The 20,414-nt window shown below is 51.0% G+C and overlaps 1 protein-coding gene across 9 annotated transcripts in view; it reads right to left on the reverse strand.

The window, feature by feature from the left end:
- The window catches only part of KDM6B (lysine demethylase 6B), a 2,050,345-nt gene that overhangs the window by 1,705,287 nt on the left and 324,644 nt on the right, over nucleotides 1–20,414 (reverse strand). The window lies entirely within an intron of this gene.

A 20,414-nucleotide genomic window follows, 5' to 3' on the forward strand; every position in this document is an offset into this window, starting at 1 on the left:
ATAGCCTCCTGTAGTGCTTAGGTGTCTCATTCCACAGCCACGCCTAGGTAAGAAAAGAGTTCCTTCTTTCCAGAAGAGTTCCAGTGTTCTGAATCTAGGGAGTGGCTCCTGCCCCACCCAACAGGAAAAGTAGTTCCAAACAGAAGAGGATCAGAGGCTCAACTGGCAGGCAAGTAAGCAGCATGGTCTGCTGCAGGTAAGTCCACCCAAGCATTATGAGCCCGGCGCTTCCAGCGCTGGGACTGGGCATATTTATGAGCCTGGTGCCACTGGCGCCAGGACTGGGTCCAAAAGGTCCCAATTGGGACTGGTTGGCACTCGGAACCTGGGTTATGGATCTGCTTCCAAGGGAGTTGGGAAAACCCTGACCTTTTGGAAGCAGAGATCATGACATTTTGATGCACATTGTTGTTAGACAATGACTGAAGTGGACAGTCATGCTTCCCCATCCAGCTTCAGCTGCTTCGGAAACAATATTTCGGCAGAGGGTGCTGTGCGTCGATGCGGTCCACTCGATGTCCCTCGAGGGCCTCCATCTCGGAGTCGACGTCATCGTTGGCATATATAGAACATGCATCGACCTTCATCTTCAGTTCAGTTTGTACGCCTTGCAGAAATACCAGCATTAGTGAGTCCCAGACAGTACCAGACTATGAAAGAGCGTAAAGTGTAATGCCTGGAAATTTGACAGCAGGGTTTGGTAGGAGGGGGATGAGGAATACGTGGGAGGAACATTCGGTCGAAACAACATTACCAGGTATAAGTAATTTGTTCTTCAAATGGATTGTGTCCTCCCATGTATCCCTCCTCTTTTGATAGACTCCCAAAGCAGTGTTAGGTTTTGGAGGAGGGAGTAAGAATTTTCAGTTTTAAGATTTGTCATGGATTGAATGTAGGACCGCTTTACCAAATACTCCTTCCTGGCTAGAGGATGAATCCAGACAGTAATTTTTAGTAAACATGTGAATGGTAGACCAAGTGACTGCCGCACAAATGTCTTTTACAGGCACGCCTCTTTGTAGAGCAGATGATGTTGCCATGACCCTTGTGGAGTGAGCTCTCATGCCTTCTGGGGATCTTTCCTGGCCACCCTATAGCATTCTGTAATATCAAGAATTATCCATCTAGACAAAGTCTGTTTTGTAACTAGAAGACCCCGTTTGTGTCCAGTGTACCCAATGAAAAGCTGGTCATGTTGCCGTATTTTCACCTTTCTGGGATCAAGTCTATGTAGCCTTTCTTTTTCCTTGGCAGCATGAGGAGGAGGATAGAATGTAGGAAGGAAGCACGATTTTCTGGGATAAATGAAAATCGGATACAATTTTTGGTAAAAAAGATTTAACCCCAAGGACAACCTTGGAAGAAAATTGTAAATGGAGGCTACTAGATTAGGCATGCAACTCACTCACCCTGCGAGCTGATGTCAACACAACTAACAGAATTGTTTTAGTAGTGGACATGAATGGAGTGCCTCAAAAAGAGCATACATCAGAAATTTCAACACAAGATTAAGATCCCAAATCAGTATGTGAAAAGGTCTAGGAGGGAACACGTTAGTGAGCCCTTTAAGAAATTGAATGATTATCAGCATCCTGAAATAAGATGCTTCTTCCAATGTGCGCTTGAAGATTGAGAGCGCTGCCAAATAACCTTTTATTGTTTGAATCAGAGTCCCAGATTTGCTAAATGTAACAAAAAAGATAACACCATAGGTGTGTTGCATTAAAAAGGGTCCACATTCATTTCCCCACACCAGCTGCAGCATGTATTCCAATGGCAGCAGTACAAGCATTTCATTGCTGGCCTTCTGGCTGAAAGCTAAATCTCATTACATCATCCAAGAGGTCCCAATACTTATATCCCAACCTCTCAGAAACCATGGCCAAGGTTGAGCGTCTTGACATCTGGATGGAGAACCCGACCATCCTCTCGCAAGAGAAGGTCCTTTCTTTGCGGAAGACACAGACGGCAGATGAACATGTCCAGAAGGTCCGGGTACCAAGTCCTCCTGGCCCAATACGGAGCAATTAGGATCATGGATTTCCCCAAAGTTCTAAACCTCCTGATCAAGTGAGGAATGACGGGGACAGGAAGAAACGTATACAGCAGTGGAAACCCCCAGTACACTATGAATGCGTCTCCTAGAGCTCCTCTTGGGGGAAATTCACTGGAGCAGAACTGCTTGCACTTCCGGTTGACACTGACAGCAAACAGATCCACTTGAGGGGTTCCCCAAAGGGTGATGATCTCTTGAAGGACTTCCTGAGCTAGTTCCCTCTTGTGGGAGACTGTGTCTTGCCTACTCAGAGCATCCGCAGCCTTGTACTCTCCTCCGGCTATGTGAACTGCTGACAGGGAGATTCCTTCTTGAATTGCCCAGAACCAGAGCTGCATTGCCTCTTTGCACAGTGGTAGTGAACCTACACCACCTCTCTTGTTGAGGTAGTAGATGGCCACTGTGTTGGTCGTCATTATCAGGACATTCTTTCCCCGTACAGAGGGCATAAAGGCCTTCAGTGCTAGTCTGATTGCCCTCAGCTCGAAAAGGTTGATGTGTAGTGTGGACTCCGATGAAGACCAACAACCACTGACTGTCAGATCATTGGCGTGGGCTCCCCACCCCATGAGTGAGGCGTCCGTAACTATTGTTATCTTCGGCCATGATTGTCAAAAAGTTTCTTCCTTCAGAAGATTGTCCTCCCAAGTCCACCACAGGAGATCCTGTGCGACCCTGTTTGGGACCGGAAGGAGGTCTGTCATCCTGCCCATGAATTAAGACCACTGTGTCCTGAGAGCCCATTGCATGGATCTCATTCTCAGAAAAAGCCTGTGGCACCAGGAAAATGCAGGATGCCATGAGGACGAGCAACCTCAAAAAGTCAAAGGCCGGAAGACGCTGGGCACTCTGGAATTTGGTGACCATATACAGAATGTGCTGAGCCTTCACCTTGGGTGGCAAGGAATTTCCCAAGGATGCAATCAAGACAGCTCAGATGCACTGGAGTCTTTGAAATGTTATCATGTGGGACTTTTTGTAATTGAGGGAGAAGCCCAGTCTGTGGAGCGAGTGGCAAGTGATGCCGAGACGTTCCAGGGCATGTTTGGGAGAAAGTGCCCTGATCAGCCAATCATCCAGGTAGGGGTAGACGTGAATCCCCCTCTCATGAGACTCGCTGCCACGACCGCCATCAGCTTGGAAAAAACTCTTGGCGTGAAGATCAGCCCAGAAGATCAGACAGAACTCAAAACGGATGACGAGAACCACCAAGGGCGAAAGTCAGGTACTTTCTGTGCTTGTAATGAATAGGCACATGAAAGTAAGCATCCTGACGGTCCAATGACGCCATCCAATCCTGGAGCTGGAGGGCCTGAAGGATCTGAGAAAGCATCTCAAGTCCAAGATAGGTCTCAATCCTCTGGCGTTCTTGGGGATTAGGAAATAGGGAGAATACCACCCTTTGTTCCTCTTCATTCCAGGTACTTGTTCTATAGCACCTTTCTCTAGCAGGCTCAAATTTCCTGCACAATGAACGGATCCGGAACTTTGAATGAGTGGCTCCCCAGTGGATGGCCCTGAGGCCTTTTCAGAAAGAGGAGGCAGTAACCCTGGGCTACTGTTTCCAACACCCACGCATCTGAAGTAATACCCCACCATTCTTGCAGATGCAGTGATAGTCTGCCTCCCACTGGGGTCATGAGGGTTAAGGCCTCAAAGGTTTTGAGGTGGCTGAAGCTGTGGCTCAGGGGAAAATGGTCGTTGACTAGACAGACTTTGCACCACTCCCTTGTCCACTATGAGGGAATCTTCTTTGGCTCCTTTGACTATCCAGTACTCTCGCTCTTCCAACTGAGAACTAAAGAGAAAAGGCTTAGCCCTCTAAGATGATCCACTGGGGTGAGATGGTTGTGGCTATCTGATGGTGGCACCAAGGGATTTGACTGCCGCCTTTAAGGTCTGGAGCTTCTCTAGGCTTTCGTCAGCCTTGCTGACAAAAAGCAGAGTGCCATCAAAGGGCATGTTGAGGAGTCTGGAATGCACGTCCGATGCAAAACTTGACTTCCTCAACCACGCAAACCTGCGTATTACTGTGCTTGCCGCCATGGCTCTGCTGATGCTTACAGTCGAGTCCAGTCCTGATTGTAAACTCACACAGCCTCCTTACCGTCTCTTACAATAATCAAGAAGCCGTCGGAATATGGTCAGCTGCCATAGCTACACAGTAAATTTTGCTTGGGCGCAAATGGCGTTTTTTGCAGACTTGAAAGCCATGATCCCGCCAGAAAATACGTTCCTAGCCCAAGCGTCCAAATGCTTCTCATCCCTGTCTGGTGGGATAGTTGGTTAAGCAGACTGTTTGGAGGTAGTCACGCTGCCTGAACTACCAGGCTCTCCTGTGTTGGGTGTTCCGACAAACAGCTAGGGTCGCCACTTCAGGGCCTGTAATTTTTGGTGAGGTTCTTATTCACCCCTGGACTTGATTCAGGAACCTCCCAACCAAAACCATTTTTTGCAGTGCGACATGAAATGGGAGAATGGGATCCTTTTGTGGACCTTTGTCGAGAATGTCTGTCAGGTCATCTTGCTTGAATGGTGGAGCCGGTCTGCCCCATCCCAGAAAATCTCTAACTCTGGTCTATAAGAGGCATCTGCACGGTCTGCCGGGTCTGGCTTCCCAAATTCAAATTCAGGTGATGTGTCGACACCACTAGCAGATTGGATATTCTCGTACAAATCTTTTAACCTGGACTCCTCTGAAGGCTTTCTGGGGCGTTAGGTGTGCCAAACTCCAACTTAAATGGTGGAGTGTCCTGGTCTGATGGCTTGTACTCATAAATGGAGGATAAAGAATTGGGCGTGCAGGATTTAGCCTTACCATGGACTGAGAGGACTTGCAATCTGGTGTCCTATGCTTCACGCTAAGACACCACAGACACACACAATGAGGATCTGTGACGGACATCTTGGCGCTGCAGTTGTAGCATTTTTTTAACCCCTTCTTCGGGAATGATGGTGTCGAACACGAGACCATCATACTCAAGTATCAAAGTTTTAGAACCAAAAAAAGTAGCACGTCGTATTTCCCGAAGCGTTAGCTATCGCAGAAAAACTGACCTGAAGCTAACGGGCGCTACATGTGCTGTATATACCGCCGAAGACGTTGACTCCGAGATAGAAACCCTCGAGTAACATTGTGTCGAACGCATTGACACACAGCACCCTCTGCCTAAATTTTTTTCCAAAGCAGCTGAAGCTGGAAGGGGAAGATATCAAAAAATGAGGATACGTGGGAGGACACAATCCATTTGAAATTGTGTTTGAGATGGGACCATGCCGAGGCCCCCGAGGTCCCCTGCTAAATCCTGCCTACCAGGCTGGTAGTAGGCAAGGTTTTTTTGGTAAAGTCTGAAGTGCTTGCGTGTAATCAAGAGCTCCAGGCTTTAGAAAAAAGCCTTGCCCTGTCTGCGTCGCCAACCTCCCTGCATCTCTAATGAAAGGGGTGTCTGGGGGGTGGAGGGGTAGGCAACACAATCAATAGGCAAAGGCTTTTTTTTTTAAAGCCTGAAGCTGTCATGTGCGAGCGTGAACTTCAGACTTCACAACAAAAAATGCATACATTTTCATTGCTTCTGCGACCCACTGCCAGGCACCCCTTTCATTAGAGATGCAGGGATCATCACCCTTGGTGAGAGGGTGATGATCGCTGCATCTCCAGTGGAAGGGATGCCTACTGCAATTAAACATGGAAAAACCTGACCTGATTTGTGCCTGTTAGACCACGAACCCTGCCCTTTTGCTAAATCGAGCCGGGGCTCTTGGCGTGGTGGCTGAACAGGCAGCATTCAGGTGAGGTAAATGGTGCCTCCTAATTGTGGCACTGAACCCCCCCACCAGGCCACGCCCTCTAAGAGCCCTTGCTCGAGTATGCAGGCCACTTAAAGCACTGGGCACAGACTTTTATGGAGAGGGCCTGGCTGTGCATGGCTGTTACAGAGGTCATGGACCCAGTTCCATGTTCTTTCGTCGTCTGAATTCTTTGATAGGTTTTTGAAAACTTGTTTTTTTTTAAACTCATCACATTTTTTGGGGGGGTGTGCCCCCGAAAATCCCCGTCCCTATTGTTTTTTATTAGGTATTCCCGACCACCCCTACCGCTTATATGCCCTTCCGCATGGCCCCCATACTTTTTGATGAGATTTTTTCCCCAAAAAAAGTTTCGTAAAACATCCCTTCGAAAAAAGGTCTGTTAATGAAAGAACAGTACACCATGGACCCAGTACTCGTTATGGAACTCCATTTCATGTTCTCACAAAACTGTTTAATTTGCCTTACACACTTATTTTCTTAAAGTGCACGTTTTCTTTGCTGCTGGACGAGTAGCTAAAGAGGTTGCCTAATGCTCGCCTTCCTGTCCTTAATAGAAACTAAACCTCCACTCACAGGGTGATTAGCCATTACAACAACACGAACTCTAAAAGATGGCAACAGACCGTTTCTCCTGGCGTGCCTACGCTCTAGTTCATATTAGTATGGATGTTTCTATATGAAAAGATATCGAGAGGTGTGGGGTAGGACTCAGACCCAAGTAATCATAGGACATGTTAAAGATACTTTTTCGGTGCGACAGTGAATGCACGTAATGATGTCGCCTAGTTTTTCTCAAGGAGATAAAGAGGGGGGAGACACCCAGCTCGCGGAGCTAACCTCCATGGTCGCTCACGTCTGCCGGATCCCGTGACCGCGACCATGAAATATTAAGTGAGTTTACAACCAAGAGCAGTCAGGCGCGCGTCTCGGCGGGCTGCAGTCGGGCACCGTGCGCCGGCCTGTTTCCAGGGCTCTGCAGGCCAAGTAGCTTGCGCCAGGCGGCTGATTGGCTAAGCCCTACATGACCTCATCTGCCGCTGCAAAGTCAATAGGACCAGACTGCGAGTGCCTACTGGGCTCAAAGCCCTTTATACACACACATCTGCTACTGTTTCCCTGGCAACAAGGAATTCAACGCCAGGGAGGAGGGTTTTCATCGCATTGGTCGAATAAAGAGGATTTAATGCATGCTTCAGCCCAATGGCGAGCAATTGCCGCTGGAAGGGTGCCGCGACGTATCAGTCCAGGGGTCGACCTATACAACGGACGTTTAAAGCCCTTAAAATAAACACCCAGCTCCGCGAACACTGCTCCACTTTTTCGTGTGTCCCGCCTCCCTCTTGTGTTACCTTGACGACTTGATGTCGCCTTAGGGCGTGTACACGATAAATAATTCTCCAACCTATGCGTGCCTCCTTTCCTGCTTCCTCTAGACTCAAAGCCTCGAGGCGTTATCGGTGTGGTATTACACTATAGCAGTTAACTAAAATAACACATTAGTGGGCTTCCTCCCGATTCCCTTTTTCATACTACTACCTCATTTAACCCTTTACAGTGTGTGGGACAATCCTCGGGGCTGTTTGTGGACATTAACCAAAATAACGTGTGCCTCCTTCCCCCTCTTCCTTATCTGCCAAGTGGCCCCATGTCATGTGCGACACTAGATGCAGTCCTGGGTTTCCCATGGCAGGCCAGCGCTGCGATTTCCCCATTGCAAGTATGGGTTTTACAAGTCCCAGCATGGGAGTTAAAAGCCAGGACTGCCTCTAGATTTCATGTATGCCACGAAGCCAGTTTGGCAGTTATGTTTGGGGCCATGGTCAGACTGGGGCATTACATCGTCTCAGGCACCAATGAAAAGGTGGCAGTTGCGAATGGCATTTAATTCCTTTTGTGACCGACTGTTTGAATAGTACCGAAGGGGGGGTTTCTTGAGCAAATATGATGCAAATTGTGCAATGCAACAAAGATCAAAACTACTAGACGCATAGTAAAGTTAACTCATCAGACTGGCCCACTTTGGCCAAATAAACTGGCCCACACTTGCATTTTTGGTTCGGTCATTGCCCTACAGGCCAGTCCGAGCCTGTCTGCTGGTCTAATACGGTGTATGTGCTTTACATCAAACATGGCATGCATTGGAAGTTAGAAGGGATCTGAAGGCTAAGAGAGCAGAGTGTCTAATGGATTTAAAGGAGTTTTCAGCTCTCTTTAATTATGCCTCTATGATCAACCAGCTAAACAGGCCGATTCATGGAATTAATGTGCGCTGAAAATTTCGGCGCAAGCGTGCGAAAACGTGCGATTCGCAGTGAAAGAGCGAAAATCGCAGTGCAAGTGCGATTATCGCACAGAAAACAGCGCACATCTATTCATGGAAGTCCGTGCACGTGCAAAATGTGGGATGTGCGCTGAAAAAGTGCGTGGCGCACGCTGGCGCACAGGTCATCGAACGCTGTGCGATAAGGCCCAGCGAATTCGCACATAGCGCGGCGCACATAACAAAAGTAGGCGTAACACGGGGCGTTACACGCAGAATGGGGAACTCGTGAAAATGTGGGCGTCACGGGGGAAGTACAGGAGGCAAGTGCGCGGAACGCCCACACGTTCGCCTACAACACGTATTCATGGAATGGAATAAGGAAAAACAGCGCACGGCCAAAGACGCGCACAGGCCCATACATGTCCGCCACACGAAAGCAGGCAGTAGCATCCCTGCGCAGGCAAAAAATGTGCGCCAAAGTTCTACACGCGCGAGAAGTTCCACACGCGATCGGGCCTGGGGGAGCGTGTGCGTGTATTTCAGGGGTGCGCGAGAAGTACCACATGCGATCGGGATTGGGGGAGCGTGTGCGTGTATTTCAGAGGTGCGCAAGAAGTTCCACACGCGATTGGCCTGTGCACGTGTATTTCAGGGGTGCGCGAGAAGTTCCACACGTGATTGGCCTGGGCGCGTGTATTTCAGGGGTGCGCAAGAAGTTCCACACGCGAACGGGCCTGGGGGAGCGTGTGCGTGTATATCACAGGTGCGCAAGAAGTTCCACACGCGATCGGGCCTGGGGGAGCGTGTGCGTGTATTTCAGAGGTGCGCGAGAAGTTCCACATGCGATTGGCCTGGGCGCGTGTATTTCAGGGGTGCGCGAGAAGTTCCAAACGCGATTGGCCTGGGCGCGTGTATTTCAGGGGTGCACGAGAAGTTCCACACGCGATTGGCTTGGGCGCGTGTATTTCAGAGGTGCGCGAGAAGTTCCACACGCAATCGGGCCTGGGGGAGCGTGTGCGTGTATTTCAGAGGTGCGCGAGAAGTTCCACACGCGATTGGCCTGGGCGCGTGTATTTCAGGGGTGCGCAAGAAGTTCCACACGCGATTGGCCTGGGCGCGTGTATTTCAGGGGTGCGCGAGAAGTTCCACACGCGATTGGCTTGGACGCGTGTATTTCAGAGGTGCGCGGGAAGTTCCACACGCGATCGGGCCTGGGGGAGCGTGTGCGTGTATTTCAGAGGTGCGCGAGAAGTTCCACACGCGATTGGCCTGGGCACGTGTATTTCAGGGGTGCGCGAGAAGTTCCACACGCGATTGGCCTGGGCGCGTGTATTTCAGGGGCTCGCGGGTGTTTTTACACCCGATCGGGCCTGGGGGAGCGGGGTACGTGTATTTCAGGGGCTCGCGGGTGTTTTTACACGCGATCGGGCCTGGGGGAGCAGGGTACCATTCACTGTCTGCCTTGCGTGTAGAAGAACGCGTAGCCAACACCCACCCGCTGTGAAGTAATAGCGTGTGAACTCCAACGCCTGCAAAACACACGCACCGCACCCCACGAAAAGCAACGCCCGTGCGCGATACGTCACAGATGCGCATACGCGCTAAGGGCCTTTGGTCCAATGGAATCGCGTATGCGTGCTGACGCTCTTACGCGCTAAGGGCCTTTCCTCGATTCACACGCTGACGTGCAGAATTTTCACGTGCCAAATCACTCTGTATCAAGCTGGCCACGCGTAAGCACACGGAAGACCACGCTCCTGCCAAAAAGGCCGAATTACTGCCCCCCAGAGCCCCGAGCAGCCTCCCACGAGCCATCTGCTGCTGCCTGCCTGCCTGCTGCCACCGTGCCCTGCCATTTGGTGCCTGCACATCAGCCATCTGCAGGGGTCCAGTTGCTGTGTCCACCCCTGCTGGAACAGAACACTCCCGACTGGGATACCGTCGCTCCACAGCCCAGCTCCAGGACCCAGTTGCCCACCCACGCCTGCCTCGGGGGTCGCCATGTCGGGGCAAACACCATCCGAGACCACTGGCGACCCCCAGCCAGAGGGGCAGAGGGCCACCAGCTTCAGTCAGAAGGAAGTTGGTGTCCTGGTGGAGCTTGTCCTGGGGCATTATGATGCCCTCTTCGGATCACCACGCGCCGACAAGGAAGGACGGGACAGGATCTGGGACGACTTTGTGGTTGCCATCAACGCAAGTCAAGAAGCGCTGGGAGGTCTTCAGGTCCAGGACCCTCATAAAGGCCCGGCGCCTCGTGGAGGGGGTCAGGGCAGCATGAGTACCATCCAGCTGAGGGTCTTGGAACGCGTACGCCCAGTGCTCCATGCCCAGATCCTTGAGAGGCATACCCGTCTGGAGTCGAGCGGTAAGTGGCCAAGCATTGCTGTGTGAGACAGGGCATGTTGCAGTGTGCTGGTTGTCTGATACTTGCCTGTATGTGTGACATAGGCCATGTACACGTGTGTGTGTGCGCAGGGACATCATGGTCATGCATGTGAGACCAGTAATGTGTGAAGCACACGGTTGGTGTATGTGTTTAAATGCAACATGGGAAGCCCTATGCGGAATGGACACATGAGAGCATGCCAGTCTCTGTTCCTGGACATGGGTGGGGGTGAGGGATGGGTGCTGATGCCATGTACATGTATGTTGTCTATGTCTGTGTTTCTGACCTGCGTGTCTGTGACTTGTGAATGCCATGGATGCATGACACATGTCTGTGACAATGTTCAGAATCACTGGTGCAGCCTAGTTATCCTTGCATCCACTGTGTCTGGGGTGTACGAGTCCAGATGGATGAAAGTACGTTGAAGTGTGTGCATGTGATAGGCATGACCCATGATGCATGTGAGTCCAAAAACAACATTGTATGCTTCAAGAGTCCCTTGGACATGTTTGCTTATGTCCATAGCATGCGCCATGCCTGTTACTGCATGTGTTTTGCCTGCACTGACCCATGTGTTGTGGAGGGACATGATGGAAGTGATCTTTGACAGTGCCACTCATCTGTTGTTGCTTCCTGTCTAGGGGACCATTGTACAGTACCCTGATGCTTGTGTTCTATGTCTCCCTCTACACAGCGCAAAGTGAAGAAGAGGGCGGAGACGGCGCTGTGGAGCTAAGCGGCGGGGATGCCCCCACGGCTGCAGCGGAAGGGGTGGGTGAGCCCCCACAGGGGCTTGCAACGGCGGAAGACGGTGTGGAGCCATCCAGGTTGGTGGTTTCCACAGAGGAGGAGGAGGCCGCTACTGAGCCGCACATGGGTCCTGGTGGGGACATCCCTGCTGGTGCAAGTGGTGCAGTCCAGGGGCAGGGGCAGGGGCAGGAGGCAGCACAGGTCGCCGTGGAGGTGCCTGTGCATGCCACTGTCCCTGACACTGTGACTGCACCACCATGCACCAGCAGGGATGCCCCATCCCAGGCCCGTCCGCAGGTAGGGGGGATGTCCATGTCATCTGACTCCCCTCCACCTGCGGACGAGGGGACCCCTGGCCGTATGGAGAAGGTCCTGATTGGTGTCGCGTTGCGCACGGCTGTCATTCGTGATGAGGTGCGTGCTTCCTGGGGGGAGCACGCACGTCATCACGAAGAGCACCGTGGCCCAGTTGGGAGCGGTCATGGTCGGGGGTCTCGTACATGTGTCGGGCACTCTCGCGACCCTCTCCTCCTCTGTGGAGGCTATGCGCCAGTCGTACTCCATGCCGTCTTCCGGCCCAGATGCCACCAGGGCCCCCTGTGGACCTGCCCCGACCAATGCAGCCACCTCGGTGGGGATCCCATCCATGCCACAGTCCGGAGTCGGAGGTCCAGCAGGGGTGGACACACCAGCAACTGGACCCCAGCAGATGGAGGATGTGACGCATCATCGGGCAGGGCACGGGCACGACGGCGTCGGTGGATTCCATCAGCCTGGATGCCGTCGTGCTGGCACAGGCAGTTGCGTCGGAGGCAGCGGCAGGCTCGACGTGGGAGGCATCATGGCTCGGGGCCATCAACATCAGGGGTGCAGGCATCGGCCGGAGGGCAGGAGAACCCTGGAATGGGAGTGGCTTCCGTGTGGGAGCAGTTGGGCCAGCAGATAGGTGCGGAGCGGCAGCGGGCAGAGGAGGAACGGCTCACAATGGTCAGGGCAGAGAACTCCATGCGGAGGGCACTGAGGCGGGCCGATTGCCTCGAGGGTCTTCGCAGGGAGTTGGAGCTGGACACTGCATTATCCCTGCGGGACCTCGGGGCCAGGGAACATGCCCGCCTCCAAGCCATTGAACAGGAGTTTGATGATGCCCTGGCCCATGACAACAACCAGTGAGCCGGACTAGCCCGCTGCCCTTGTAAATAGTTATGCAGTTAGTGTTAGGTTTCCTTTGCTTTTTATTTATTTTGGACCTTTTGGACAATGGGCCACATTTTTGTATATAGTTTTCTTTTAATTAGGTAGTGTTGTTAGATAGGTTTCATTTCTTTTGTTGGGATCATGGACCCTGGCTTGTTCCTCTGTACATAGTTCACTGTTGGATTTTCTTTTTATTTTACAATTTACCCATGGAGCAATGGCTTTCGATTATTATTTTCCATAGGATTTTCTTTTGTGGACTTTGACTTTGGACACCATTCCTTTGGATTATGATTTTTGGTTTTGCATTTTTTCACGGACATGCTTCTTTTTATTTTTGTTACATTCCCATTTCTGTTTGTTTATTTTTGATTCAATTTATGTTTCCTTTAATACATATTTCTTGATCAAACTTCAATGTGTAGTATCATCTCATTGGTTTCATGCGTATCATGATATGGGTTTTGAGTTTCACTGACACCCATTGGGTGTATGTGAGGGACATGTGTTCGTTTCCAAACTTGCAATTGGTGTTCTATCATGTTATTGCCATTTCTAAGTGGGTGGATGCAATACTCAGGTGGGTGTTCTGCATTTGGAGGCTGACCATAGGGACCAGGGATCTAGATTGTGATGACATGTTGGCTGGGGAACATGAGTTGGGGCCTGCTGGCAGGTGCCCCACAGTGCTGGGCGGTGGGGGTGCAGGGGAACATGAGTTGGGGCCTGGTGGAGGGTGCACCACAGTGCTGGGGGGTGGGGGTGCAGGGGAACATGAGTTGGGGCCTGGTGGAGGGTGCACCACAGTGCTGGGGGGTGGGGGTGCAGGGGAACATGAGTTGGGGCCTGGTGGAGGGTGCCCCACAGTGCTGGGGGGTGGGGGTGCAGGGGAACACGAGTTGGGGCCTGGTGGAGGGTGCACCACAGTGCTGGGGGGGTGGGGGTGCAGGGGAACATGAGTTGGGGCCTGGTGGAGGGTGCCCCACAGTGCTGGGGGGTGGGGGTGCAGGGGAACATGAGTTGGGGCCTGGTGGAGGGTGCACCACAGTGCTGGGGGGTGGGAGTGCAGGGGGACATGAGTGGGACATGAGTTGGGGCCTGCTGGCAGGTGCCCCGCAATGCTGGGGGGTGGGGGTGCCGGGGGACATGAGTGGGACATGAGTGGGGGCCTGCTGGCAGGTGCCCCGCAATGCTGGGGGGTGGGAGTGCAGGGGGACATGAGTGGGACATGAGTGGGGGCCTGCTGGCAGGTGCCCCGCAATGCTGGGGGGTGGGGGTGCAGGGGGACATGAGTGGGACATGAGTGGGGGCCTGCTGGCAGGTGCCCCACAATGCTGGGGGTAGGGGTGCAAGGGGACATGAGTTGGTGATCAGTAGTGCAAGGAGACATGTGCCTTTGCTGGGGGGCATGCCCATGTTGGGTGGGCTGCCTGCGGGACATGACCAGGGATGCAGGGTAGTCCCCTGTGGTGTGGGCTGCCTGCAGGGGCCGTGGAGGGTGTACAGGGAACACCTGGGAGGACCCACACTGCCAAATCACATGTAGGACTCCCCGGCACCCCTGAAATACACGTACCCTGCTGAAATCGCGTGTGAAAATTCTCACGCACCCCTGAAATACACTTACCCTGCTGAAATCGCGTGTGATAATTCTCGCGCACCCCTGAAATACACGTACCCTGCTGAAATTGCGTGTGATAATTCTCGCGCACCCCTGAAATACACGCACACGCTCCCCCAGGCCCGATCGCGTGTGAAACTTCTCGCGCACCTCTGAAATACACGTGCACAGGCCAATCGCGTGTGAAACTTCTCGCGCACCCCTGAAATACACGCACACGCTCCACCAGGCCCGATCGCGTGTGAAACTAATCGCGCACCTCTGAAATACACACGCACAGGCCAATTGCGTGTGAAACTTCTCGCGCACCCTTGAAATACACGCACCGCACACGCTCCCCCAGGCCCGATCGCATGTGAAACTTCTCGCGCACCTTAGAAATACACGCGCACACGCCAATCGCGTGTGAAACTTCTCGCGCACCCCTGAAATACACGCACACGCCCCCCAGGCCCAATCGCGTGTGAAACTTCTCGCGCACCCCTGAAATACACGCACACTCTCCCCCAGGCCCGATCGCGTGTGAAACTTCTCGCGCACCTCTGAAATACACGCGCACAGGCCAATCGCGTGTGAAACTTCTCGCGCACCCTTGAAATACACGCACACGCTCCCCCAGGCCCGATCGCGTGTGAAACCTCTCGCACACCCCTGAAATACACGCACACGCTCCCCCAGGCCCAATCGCGTGTGGAACTTCTCGCGCACCTCTGAAATACACGCACACGCTCCCCCAGGCCAGATCGCGTGTGAAACTTCTCGCGCACGCGTGTTCCCGAAACCCGTAATACACGTTCCCCGCTTTGCGTTTGCTGTTTGCCAGTCCGGTAAACTGGTACAGGGTTGGCGCAGCCCTTTGCGATGGTTTTGCGATCTTGATGGCTTTTCCTTGCGCAAGGGCGTTCTTGGGGGCGTAACTGGCGCTGCTGCAGGGTCGCTGAGCCACTCTGCGCCACGTCTGCTTTTGAAGGCGAGAATCCATGAATACGCTGTGCGCGGAAATTGATTTTAATCGCACACGGCTGGCGCAGACATTCGTACGGGCACGCTGTGCGCCAGCCGCGTGCGGCACTTTTGTGCGAATTTCCATGAATTACCCTTAAAGTGTCCCAGGCGCGCAACACGATTGAGCTAATCGGCCTACAGCTTGTTCCCCCGAAATGTGAAGCCCGATTAGCTCAATGGTGTTGCGTGAAATCGTTTTTTGTTAGAGGGGAAATAAGCCTTTTCTGAAACCGGCGGCTTTAAAGTGTTGCTATGTTTGTGCAAGATGTCCTTGCACAAACATAGCAACACTTAAAAGCTGCTAGCTTCAAGAAAGGCTACCGTCAACAAAATTCAAATGCAGACATCAGCCCACGGCATAACGTCCTTTCATCGTGGGATGTTTTTTCGCAGGGTTTTTTAACCGCAAACTTTTTTGGGGGGGTTGGAATAATATATATTTGGGGTGTGCATGTTCAGGATCATATAAAAATAAAAGTGGATGGGGGTTTACGATGAGTTGTTTCGTTGAAAAATCCACAGTAAAAAACCCAGCGAAAAAACATCCCGCGATGAAATGACATAGAACTCAGCTGATGATGTGCACACTTACTTTTTGTTAGGCAGAGACGTGAGGGAAGCCTTTTCTGAAAGTAGCAGTGTTAAATGGTTTTGTGTTTTATGTGTGCAAGGAGTGTGTAGGTAATATATGTGTGAATGAGTGTGTGTGTGTAATGTATGTGTGAATGAGTGTGTGTGAATGTGTGTGAGTGCGTGTGTGTATGTATGTGTATGAGTGTTTGATGTAGGGGGGCTGGGTGCGCATGTAATGAGTGAGTGTAAGGTGAAGTGGTTTTTTAAGTGAATTAATGTGTAATTGTGTGTGTGCCTATGTGTAATGCTGGGCTGCTACCATTTGATACTTGGGCCCCATGCCAGACAACCCTTGGGGTTGAACAAAGGGGGCAGAGGCTCCAAGTTTGCCACGCCCAGTTTAGAAAGTGGCCCCTCCTAACCCGTTAGGCCCTTCCAAAATGTAGGTTTCGTGCGCCCCTGCAGTGCCCGTTTGTTTGATGTCGGCTTGGGTCATGGTCGTTTTATTAGCACAGGGACAGACGCAGCAGCCAATTCAGATTTTCTAGACTAGCGTACAGGAAAGTCATAATTCTATTAAAGACACAGAGGCTAAAGTATTATGCTCTGCTCTCTTAAATTACTACTCGAGCAGCAAACAAAACTAACAAGTTTCAAACATCATAGTAAAACACTTCCTGTAAAGAACAGTCTTTACTTATTAAAACTTGAATGTCCCCACGTGATTACACCCTCCTACGGGCATGCCCCTTCACATAACTGTCCGTATACATCCTTCTTCCTCTTTCTGCCGCTGCCTAGAGCCCTGGAACGGAAGCCTGTCAAATCCAAACAATATAGCTGCTGGTTCCCAATATAGCAAAACTTCTCCAACTGGATTACGCTCAGAGCCAGATCCCGCTTGCGCCTCAAGAGCCAGCTGGCTTGTCGTCTGTCCCTAAACAAAAGTGCATATGTTATAGACACTAGTATCCGTCATGGTAATGGGCAATCACATGCACTCTCTTTACCCCTTCTCCCCATATTTTGGCCTTGTTGCTTGCGACTTTCGTGAGCATCGCTCAGCATGCATCTATGCAGTCTCTAGCCGCTCAGTGATTGCGTGCTTGGAATAACACTTAGCCTCTGTGTCTTTAATAGAATTATGACTTTCCTGTATGCTAGTCTGGAAAACCTGAATTATATGTCAAGACATAGAGGCATGTATTATGCTTGTTCAAAGCTCACTTACCACCAAGGCCACCCATTCCACGGGCTTGAAATAAAAGGTCTTGCAGGTCAACTCATTCGACCAATCTACAGCTTTCATTATGTCTTGAATCTTTCTATGTCGATCCCTGCTTGGAGCATGATCCATTTGATCCAATGGGCCATAGTGGCCACCGGCACTGCCTTGAAAGGCTTACGCAATACGATAAACAATTTTCTCTCTTCAGCGTGTCTGAGCAGAATAGTCATCATCTCATACTCCCTGAGACCTCTAACCGGGCACAATTTAGGCTGTCCCGGGAATCTCAGGAACAATACTGACGCGATAGCAGTCTTTGTCCTCTTCCTCGCGTGAAACATCGCTCCATCCGGGGGAAAGGATTTACTATCCACTTCTAATGCCCCTATGTGTGACATTCTCCTGCATTCTACCAAGCAAAGAAGCATGGCCAACTTGACGGAAAGCTCTTTCCTGGTCAGCTCTTGATTATCTGGCCATCTCTAAAAACTTCAAAACAACGTTCATGTCCCACAAGCATATATACTTTGGCTTGAGAGGCCAAATGACCTTTACCCCCTTGAGTAGCCTTGAGACCAGAGCATGCTCACCTAAAGGAGAGCCGGTCACATGCTCATGTCACGCTGAGATGGCTGACCTGAAGCCATTGACAATCCAGAAAGCCTTCCCTTGCGTGGCTAGAGCTGCCAAAAAACTGACCACATGGATCACATCCACAGATGCAGGATGGATGTTCCTAGCCAGACACCATTCACGCCATTTTGCCAAAACTGCCTAGTAGCACTTGGTCCTTTTGGGGGCCTAGGATTCAACCATGAATCGATCAGCCTCTCCCGATAGTCCTGGCTTTCTCCAGGTACCTCTGAAATCACCAAGGCCACCAATTGGAGGGTCCCCACAAGTACCAATGGGTGAGGGAGAGCCATTGGATCCTGAAGAATCCCTGACCAGCTGGGTAACAATACCGGATTATCGCATGACAAATCCAGTAAGCCTGGGACCCACTCTTGACTTGTCCAAGCTGGCACGACCAGGACCAGCCTCGCCTTCTGCCTCATCACCTGTGCTAGGGCCCTCGCTATCATTGCGAAAGGCAGAAATGCAGAGACTGGCTTGAGACTTAATTCCTGAAGGAATGCTTCCATGGTGGCTGCCTCCGGGTCTGTCCTCCATCTGAAAAAACGCACCAGTTGGTGATTTAGCCTGGATATGAACAGGTCTGTGTCGCAGGGTCATCTCAAACTCATCAGGTTGTGAAACACTGTCCTGTCAGTGTCCAGCTGCCAGTCGCTGGAGTCCTTTAGGTATCAGGAATTCCAGCCTGCCACTTGATTTGCCAACCTGGGCAGGCACCCCGCCATCACACTAACTTTCCTGGCTAGGCAGAGGTTCCAGAATTCTTTGGCTATCTCTGCTAACATCTTGGACTTCATAACGCCAAGCCGATTGATGTATCTTACTGCTGAGACGTTGTCCATCTTCAACAAAGTGCAGCATTGCACCCTGTCCTGATCCTGGCTCTGGATTGCAAAGGAGCCAGCCAACAGCTCCAGGCAATTGATGTGCAACCTGGGCTCTGAGGATGACCAGCGCCCAGCCCCAGCGGCTGGATTCCACTTCTGTAACTAAGTTTGGCAGGGAGCCAAAGATGGCTTTCCCCTTCCAGGCCTCCAGGTGTTGCAAAAAGCAGTGCAATTCTGTCCTCGCTTCGTGATTCAGTGGGACTTTGTGTTCATACGAGAGGCCTTGCTGCAGGTGTTGTATCTTCAGTCGTTGCAGCAAACTGTAGTGCAGGGGCCGAGGAACGAATGCCTGGATGGAGGAAGCCTACCTTTTATCCTGGCTACTTCCCTAAGAGAGACGTGGCCTTTGGTGAGAATGACTCTGATATGACATGCATTACTCACCATAATAGGATTTCTGGTGATTGTATCTGCTTAGATTCACATGCTGTGCATATAGTCCGACATCTAGTGAAAATCACAGAGTATTGCATCTTTCTTTCGAAGATCGAAAGGGGATGTTGACATGGGCGTGTCTGTAACACTATCCCTAACGTGACATGTAGTGTACCCAAAATCCCTCACGTGTCGAGATCCCTCTGGTTGTGTTTTTTCTGCCGTGAGGGAGCCTTATAGTCAGCGTAAGCGAATACAGAAGAGAGAAGGTTTAAGAGGTCTATGTTCCTTCTACTCCATGAGAGTAAGAAGGGTGGGCGCATGTGAATCTTAGCCGATGCAATCATCAGAAATGCTATTACGGTGAGTAATGCATGTCTTCTGATGCTTGTGGATCTGCTTAGAATCACATGCTGTGCATAGACTAGCGAGCAGTACCCAGAGATGTTGTCGAGATGTGTGAAGGAACAGTAGCAAAGAGATGTCTTAGCACCGCCTGTCTCACCTGAGAATCAGACCTAGAGTGTGTATCCAGGCAGTAGTGTTGTGTAAAGGTGTGTACAGAACTCCAGGTTGCTGCTTTGCAGATGGAATCTAAAGGAACATTTGCAATTAATGCTATGGTAGCCCCTATGCCCCGAGTAGAGTGTGCTCTGGTCGTGAAGGGTAGATCTCTCTTGGCAAGAGAGAAACACAATGTGATGCAGTTTACAATCCACTTGGAAATTACTGATTTAGAGACAGGGTCCCCTTCTCTACTAGCTGCTACTGATACGAAGAACAGGTTTGTTTTCCATAGTGGCTTTGTCTTTTCCAGATAGCAAATTGCCGCTCGTCACATCTAGTGTGTGGAGGCTTTTTTTCGCCACATTAGTGGGGTTTTGGAAAAAGGTGGGTAGTTCTATGGATTGGTTTACATGGAACTTTGAGATAAATGTAGGTGAAAAGCGAGGGCGCAAAAACACCTTGTCTTTGTAAATCGGGACAAATGGGTCCTGAACTGAAAGGGCCTGCAGTTCACTAACTCTCTGTATCGAGGTGATAGCCACTAGGAAGTGTGACCGCTGCACGTACGGAAGTCGACATGCAAAGAAATGTTCGGGTATTCAGAATACGCCACTCTGAGCGCGTACCCGGCGTAGGAAGCCAGAGAACGCACCAGGGTTAAAAGGACACCACAAGTGTGCATTTCGGTTAACTGAAGTAGCTGTGTACTACGGATGGTGTGAATTCGAAGTACCCTCCAGTATCACAAGAGGAATCCAGTCATAGGATGTCCAAACAGTCCCATGCTCAGGATAATATGGCATTTCTTGCACAACCAAGGACTTTGTTGTGTCACGCATATTCCAATTGAATGTTAAGAAGTCATATCCGTTTGTGTATTGGTGTGATAAAACATTGGCCCCCTGAAGAAGTTCTCAGACATTGGGCAACTAACCTTCGAAGAACGAAACATGTTGGGTCATTGAGCATTGTGATTGATGATAATGCTGTAAATTAGTTATCAGTAATAGTGTTTCTTCCCTTCGTGGAGAAGGGATTTATTTACTGTACACTATTAGTTAGTACTAAGTGTTACCTAGAATTAAGTAGGTCCATTAGATTATGTGTTCCAACATCTGTT

Source organism: Ambystoma mexicanum, chromosome 1p, assembly GCF_040938575.1.
Source record: "Ambystoma mexicanum isolate Mex_15411 chromosome 1p, UKY_AmexF1_1, whole genome shotgun sequence".
In the NCBI taxonomy this organism is placed as follows: domain Eukaryota; kingdom Metazoa; phylum Chordata; class Amphibia; order Caudata; family Ambystomatidae; genus Ambystoma; species Ambystoma mexicanum.